The sequence below is a fragment of the Dreissena polymorpha genome, chromosome 6 (assembly GCF_020536995.1).
Source record: "Dreissena polymorpha isolate Duluth1 chromosome 6, UMN_Dpol_1.0, whole genome shotgun sequence".
NCBI classification, from domain to species: domain Eukaryota; kingdom Metazoa; phylum Mollusca; class Bivalvia; order Myida; family Dreissenidae; genus Dreissena; species Dreissena polymorpha.
The window spans coordinates 18,627,330-18,634,638 of NC_068360.1; the positions used below are offsets into that span (position 1 = coordinate 18,627,330).

The window sequence follows — 7,309 nt, forward strand, 5'->3', positions numbered from 1 at the left end:
TAAAATTCCCCTTTTCGCCCAAAACGACGCGAAATTCACCCCTCTAAGAGCCCCGGCCCCAATCCCCCCAAAGTGTAGAGAGGGCCCTGATATTTTAATGAATACTGTATACACATACTGTAAACAGGGAAATAGATTCTAATTATTTTAGCCAATCAAGCAAGTATTATGATTTCTACAATTTTAATAAGCTATAAAAATAAAAAATAATATGATATTATATAATAATATAATACTGTATTAAACAATATCTCATAGCTATGAAGAGGGGCCGAAAATGCTTCGTGCTGAAAGAACCGTCACCCGTTTAAAGGCAAGAGGAAAAAGGAATTCAGCTTGTGACAAGCTAAAGATAAATCCTTAAAATTCACTATACGTATAAAAACTAGGGCGAAACGACCCAGGAATAAGGGCAAAACGACCCAGTGCGAACGGGTATTAGGGCGAAACGACTCAGGGGCGAACAAGAATTAGGGTGAAACGACCCGGATAGGTTAAATGATAACAAATAAATTTAAAGTTCTAAAAACTGCTGATATAATTAAGAGAGATACCAATGCTTATTTACAGGAAATGCTTTTACAGGCATGTTTATAACTGCTTACCGTATCACATAGATAAAACTGTTTGTATGGTTTAGGTCCAGAAAGGGGGCCCAAAGGGCAGGTATAAGACCCGGAAATATCCGGAAAACCCGGAAATCTTTTAGGTGAAACCCGGAACCGATATAAATGGTTATAAATGCATTATTATTCGTCCGATATTAATTATAATGGTACCGTTGTAAAGAAGATCCTCTACAGTTTCTGACCATGTCAAAATATTTTATGGCAGGGTCGTAGTCGGCCTGTAAATCGCGGACAAAGTCGGCCTGTTTTAACGTTTTTTTTACACACGCAAATGCCGTAAAGAAAACCAGGAACCGATATAAATGGTTATAAATGCATTATTATTCGTCCGATATTAATTATAATAGTACCGTTTTGAAGAAGATCCTCTACAGTTTCTAACCATGTCAAAATATTTTATGACAGGGTCGTAGTCGGCCTGTAAATCGCGGACAAAGTCGGCCTGTTTTAACGTTTTTTTTACACACGCAAATGCCGTAAAGAAAACCCGGAACCGATATAAATGGTTATAAATGCATTATTATTCGTCCGATATTAATTATAATGGTACCGTTGTAAAGAAGATCCTCTACAGTTTCTAATAATATATAAAATAGTTTATGGCAGGGTCAGAGTCGGCCTGTAAATCGCGGACAAAGTCGGCCTGTTTTAACGGTTTTTTTACACACGCAAATGCCGTAAGGAAAACCCTGAAAAGGAAAAAGGGGTTATAAAAACATTATTATTAATTCAATATTAATTATAATGGTACCGTTGCAAAGAAGAACCTCCACAGTTTCTAACCATGTAAAAATATTTTATGGCAGGGTCAGTGCCAACCTGTAAATCGCGGTCAAGGTTGACCGAAAAATACCGTTTTGTTTTTGTACACAAAACAATGTCTTGAGGAAAACACGGAAAAGCTAAAAGGAGCTATAAAAGCATCCTTTTTCTAACCGACCATACATTTTTGGTACCGTTGTTATGGTTTTCTTCCACTGTTTCTAAATATGTAAAAAAAAATGTGAGAAAGCATAATATGAAATAAGGCGATGCATCAAAGCGAGCTCAATTAATCTGTAATAGAAGAAACCAAGGACTCTAGATGACAATATACAATATACGCACCGTGAAGAAACTAACACACAACTTATATACAGATAATATTTGAATTAAATCATTAAAGGCACTTCCTAGCAGAAGAACCTGGAGTTCGTAAAGACTGTTATAAAAAATAAGGAAATGAACATTCAATTATTACTTTAATCAGCAATTCAACAACAAACGGGCCATATTAAAGGGTGTCATGTGACCTAATGAACTGAACTGTTAGCCCAAAACCCCGCCCAAAACAAATTGTCATACTTTCCGTTGCCAGCCTTGCAACCACAATTTACCTACTAAGTTCAGATCGGGATTCGAACCCGAAACCACCCATTAGCCATCTAAATAAGATATGATTCCGGCCTGGATTGCTCTACCAATTAAGCTATTCTGACCTTTTGACAAATATATGGGTAAACTGCAATTCTGTTGAATAGCATGATTAACTTGCTTAGAAAAACTTTTCGAATGAATTACATGTACATTTCATTGAAATTGTTTTATGATTTAGAACGGTATATTGTCAGTTCAAAAGGTCACACGAGGTCATGTTTGAAAAGCCCACAAAAGCTTCCGTTTGTAAAATGGTGATAATTTGCCGACTGTGTAGTTCAGATAAACCCTTATTTTGCACAAATCTGGAAGAAACATATATGGATTGAAAACCAACTGCAGATAAGAGCAACAGAACAGTCCTTGTAACTAAATGACTTCATTTTTTTAAAGCCCACAAAAGATGCTGTTTGTAAAATACATGTAGATAAAATCACCTTATGTCGGCGCACATCTGAAGTATATATGGTTCGAATACCAACTTCGGATAAGAGCTACTAAACAGTCCGGGGCAATTGCACTTTACCGGCACGCACTATAACCCAAGCCCTTATAATTAGTGTTAAGTTTCGCAAATTTCGGAATCCATGATGGCACCGTACCGGTAAAGTGCAATATAGCCAACATAAATAAGGAGTTAAAGCGGGACTGCACGATTTGTGTCAAATATGTTACTCAGCAATTAAACAACAAACAGGCCATATTAAACGGTTTCATGTGACCTGACGAACTGATGAACTGAACGGTTAGCCCAAAACCCCGCCCAAAACAAATTGTCACACTATCAGTTTCCAGCCTTGCAACCACAAGTTTACCTACGAAGTTCAGATCGGGATTCGAACCCGAACCCACCCATGAGCCATCTAATGATACCGGCCTGGGTTGCTCTACCAATTAAGCTATCTGACCTTTTGAAAAATATGTAGGTAAACTGCAATTCTGTATAATAGCATGAATGACTTGCTCAGCAAAAGTTTACAATTATTCGGACATCCCCGCTCATAGCAAAACAAAATTGACTTACATAAAAACAAATTCTTTAAATTTATAAATCTTTAATCGAAACATATTCATTCCTTTTCATAAGATAACGTTTTATTAGTTTTGCATTGCCTTCTGCGCTTTAATTTTAAATTAGGAGATTTGTGACGTATATCGTGTGTGGTCATTATAGTGACGAAAAAAAACTAGTTTAACCTCAAAATATTTAACATACAGTCCACACAGGCTAAACAGGGTCGACGCTTTTCGCTGTTATGACATTTTTCGTTTACATGAAGTCTCTTCTTAGCAAAAATACAATTAAGGCGGAAAGTGTCGTCCCTCATAAGCCTGTGCGAACTGCACATGCTAATCTGGGACGACACTATACGCACATGCATTTTGCCCAGTTTTCTCAGAATACGACACATAGTTTAAACGCATTTTCGATAGAATTAGCGACGACATATAAACGTGGTTTGTTTTTAACAATAAATTATTTATTCAAAGCATCATCAAATGCAAAACGTATTTAGGATTGTTTGTTTGTCATGCATTATTGTAAACTTCGATAAGAATAAAAAAGAGCATACATGTGTATGTGGTTTAAAAAAACATTTAGATAAATTGAAAGAGAGCATAATGTGGATGTGCATTTTGTTTGACTCTCTGGATTTTAATTACAAGTTCGAAACAAACGTTATCAATAATGGTGTGGTTTAAATTAAATTTCGAAAAAGTGATGGAAGTACAAAAATGGTTGTGCATATCATTGTAAATATACCTTTAGACTTTTTTTCGTTGTTTATTCTGAGTCCAATGCAATCAATGTAGATTTGTACAGTATACTTATTGAATTATCTGTCTATTTGTAAATATATATGCATTTAAATACAAGCAAAGTTCTGATTTCAATACACATATCTATACTTAGATTCTCAAAACCATACCCATATCAGTAATTTTAGTCGAAAAACTCACCCCGTATTTTCGGCACATCCCTTTATACCCGTATACAGGAAGTTACCCCCCCCCCTCCTTCCGGGGCTGGATGTCGAAGGCATAAATTTCATTTTATTGTACGAAATAGATTAATTTGTTATAATGGGAATGACACTTCAAAAGTAACTGTACTGGTGAATATCATTACATTATATCTAAATAGATATCATATATCTAAACATTAAGATATAATTGTTGTACCATAATCACATACCTTTATCTCAGTGCTTGTTCATCTCAAATTACCATGTGCAGTATGGACACAACCATTTTTCATCTTGGTTTGTCATTGTGTACCCAACACATCTTTTGTGAAACCATCTATTCAATTTGCATCTTTTATTGTCACATTCCACCATATCACCAACTATATCAGGCAACTTACAAGTGCAAAAAATCTTAATAGAACAACTTTTTGCTACTTTACACGGCATTTTTGGCATTTTTGCTATTTTTGGAAATGTTGTAAAATGTTGTTTAGTAATACATTCTAATAAATGTGCTCTCATTCTTGGTATATCATATCTGATACTTGAAAAATCTACATCATAATTGTTGTTTAACACCTCAGTAAGATTTGCAATAGCAAAAACACCACAATCTGTGTAATTAGGTTGACGTTGTAGGTCAGGTATTTGTTCTTGTACACTGCGCTCTCCATTTTGATAGATTTGAGCGATTTGAATTGAAATACTACTGTTTAGAGTTCTTGGAGATTTTAAACTGTCCACCACAATAACATGTCCATCTTTCTGTGATTAGTACGATAATACCCAGTGATTACTGCCGTTGTAATGTATTTGGGCGGACGGGGGATTTTGTTTCGTTAAACGTTTATTTATATCCCAGGTACCTAAATCATCATTAAAGTCCGGAGCAAGAAGTGTGTTTTGCATCCCACTGTCAAGCGTGAATTGTTCTTTTAGTATTTGCTGAGATTTGTTAATTATTGGGTCGTTCAGCCACCCAGATGGATTTTTAACTAGCTCTCAATCTATTGCAGATATATTTGCAATTTCTACAGTATCGTCATCTGCGTCATCAATGGTCATTTGATTAAAACACGTCTGTTCACTGGTAAATGAATCATCGCTGCTTATATTTAAATGATTTTCTTCTTCGAGAACGTCTTCTGCAATTGAACTTAAATTGTTGTCAAACTTTATTTGTTTACAAGAAGTGAATGAATTGTTGGTGTTCCGGCTTCTTTTTTTAGACATTGGTGTTTTTGGGGTTGATGCTATTAAATTGGCGAGCTTTTGTTTCAGCGATGTGTCGCATGATTTTCCAGTTGGTGTCATGAGTATTGAACCGGGTGCTGGGTTAATTTCGAAGTCGGCTTTTTTCGGTTTCTTTTGTCCCGTTCTTTTGGCAACACGCGGTTTGCTATTTCTTCGAAGAAGCGTGAGATTTTTAACCGTCCGTTTATCACAAATTCCGTCAATATGTAGAGTCATTTTAACCGCTAGTAGGTGATAACAAAGTCCAGTTGACGGACAACTTCATGTTTCTTTTGGCATGATTGTCACCAAACGTTTGGAGCCATGTATTTCCTCAACAATAAAGGTTTTCATGGATGGGATTAATTTTATTTTATCATTTTTATAATAAATTCCCCCAAAGCTTTTTGGGACATATTCTTTTCAATACCCTTCCTTTCCCCAAATTCCTTATCGTCAATAGAAGTAATGTTTTTATCTTAAATTATTTCCAAATTATTTTTTTCTCCGTCGATGACATTTTCTCTTGTTATTAAATTGGTTTAAATCGGTTTATCAGTTATTTCACCAGATTTTTGGAAATGCTCTAGTGCATCTTTCGCTTGTCTTAAAATATCATCCGGTGTACCGGATATGTGTGGTACATTAATTTCACTTCTGTCTAATCTGGCGTATTCACAGTCTTTTCTTAACTTAAAATTACCAAATCCTGCTCGACCACATTGTATGTCTGCATAAACTGATTTTTGACACATTAGTTAGTTTAAACATATTAAATCTACCGGTAGCTCTCTCCTGTGTTGTATTTGGCAGATACAATCACCAAAAAACACTCCATTTCTCGGTCGCCAATTTCTCTCTCTCTCTCTCTCTCTCTCTCTCTCTCTCTCTCTCTCTCTCTCTCTCTCTCTCTCTCTCTCTCTCTCTCTCTCTCTCTCTCTCTCTCTCTCTCTCTCTATATATATATATATATATATATATATATATATATATATATATATATATATATATATATATATATATATATATATATATTGTTTCAGCTTAAACTTGCAAGCAGCTTAAAAAAGGAGTTTAGTTGATACTAATGTTAAATGCAAGATACGTTAACAATCTCATATTTGTGTGCAGTTATTTCAGCTTGTGGTCTTGTTTACAGTAGACGTTTAAAACGATTTTGCTACTAGCGAAAGGCAAGTCAGTCATTCGTTGATTTTTTTCATGAGAGGTGATGGCTACTCTTCTTGTTTAACAATGTATGTGATGACTTTTACAATATTTTAATTAAATACAAATCACAAACGTAGGTCTACAACGTATACTTATTGTGACATGTTATCCACGTATTTGTAACGTGACAACTGATAAAAAAACTAATTAAAAAGTACAAATCGTGAATAGTAAGAATCACATCCGTTTCGCCGTGCTTATTTATGATAAATGAATATGTCAACGGCCGTGTATCTATTTAGACGATGGTATCTACCTGTTTGTGTCCACCTTTATCTTTTTTGTTGATGCAAAATGTTGTCCGATTACATACACACATTTGATAGTGGCACCATTAATAACATAAACAAAAGATAAAAATGTTCGCTTGACTCATTATAGGTAACCGAGCATTCAAATACGCTCTAGTACAAGTTGGTCGTTTCCTTTTATTTACAACCTTATGATTACAAAATGGCTTAACATGTGACGTATACATTTATTTCAAAGATGCACAATGTATTTTATGAGTAATTGTAGGATATTGTGAACACACGTGCATGCTAATTTCATGCAAATAAGGAGGCCGCGATAACAAGAAGGTTGCCGCGGTTACGATGACTTTGTTGGTATTGAAACTGTATTCGACGGTTTTTGTCTATCCCACATATGTACCACATTTTGCATGTTGTGTTACTTTGTTCAGTTCGTATTTCAATTGTTCTCATGAGACTGCTCAGCTATACAATAAGTGGCTCTTCTGATTTCCGTCCCCTGCATTTGCGCAATTTGTTCGGGAGCCAACATTGAGATATTGAATAATTGCGTGACTTTATGGCGGACTGAGTGGCA

At 35.3% G+C, this 7,309-nt stretch overlaps 1 protein-coding gene across 1 annotated transcript in view; it reads right to left on the reverse strand.

Moving 5' to 3' along the window:
• LOC127834914 (polyubiquitin-C-like) overlaps window positions 1-7,309 on the reverse strand; it is a 345,452-nt gene that overhangs the window by 302,973 nt on the left and 35,170 nt on the right. The gene's annotated exons all lie outside the window — the stretch shown is intronic.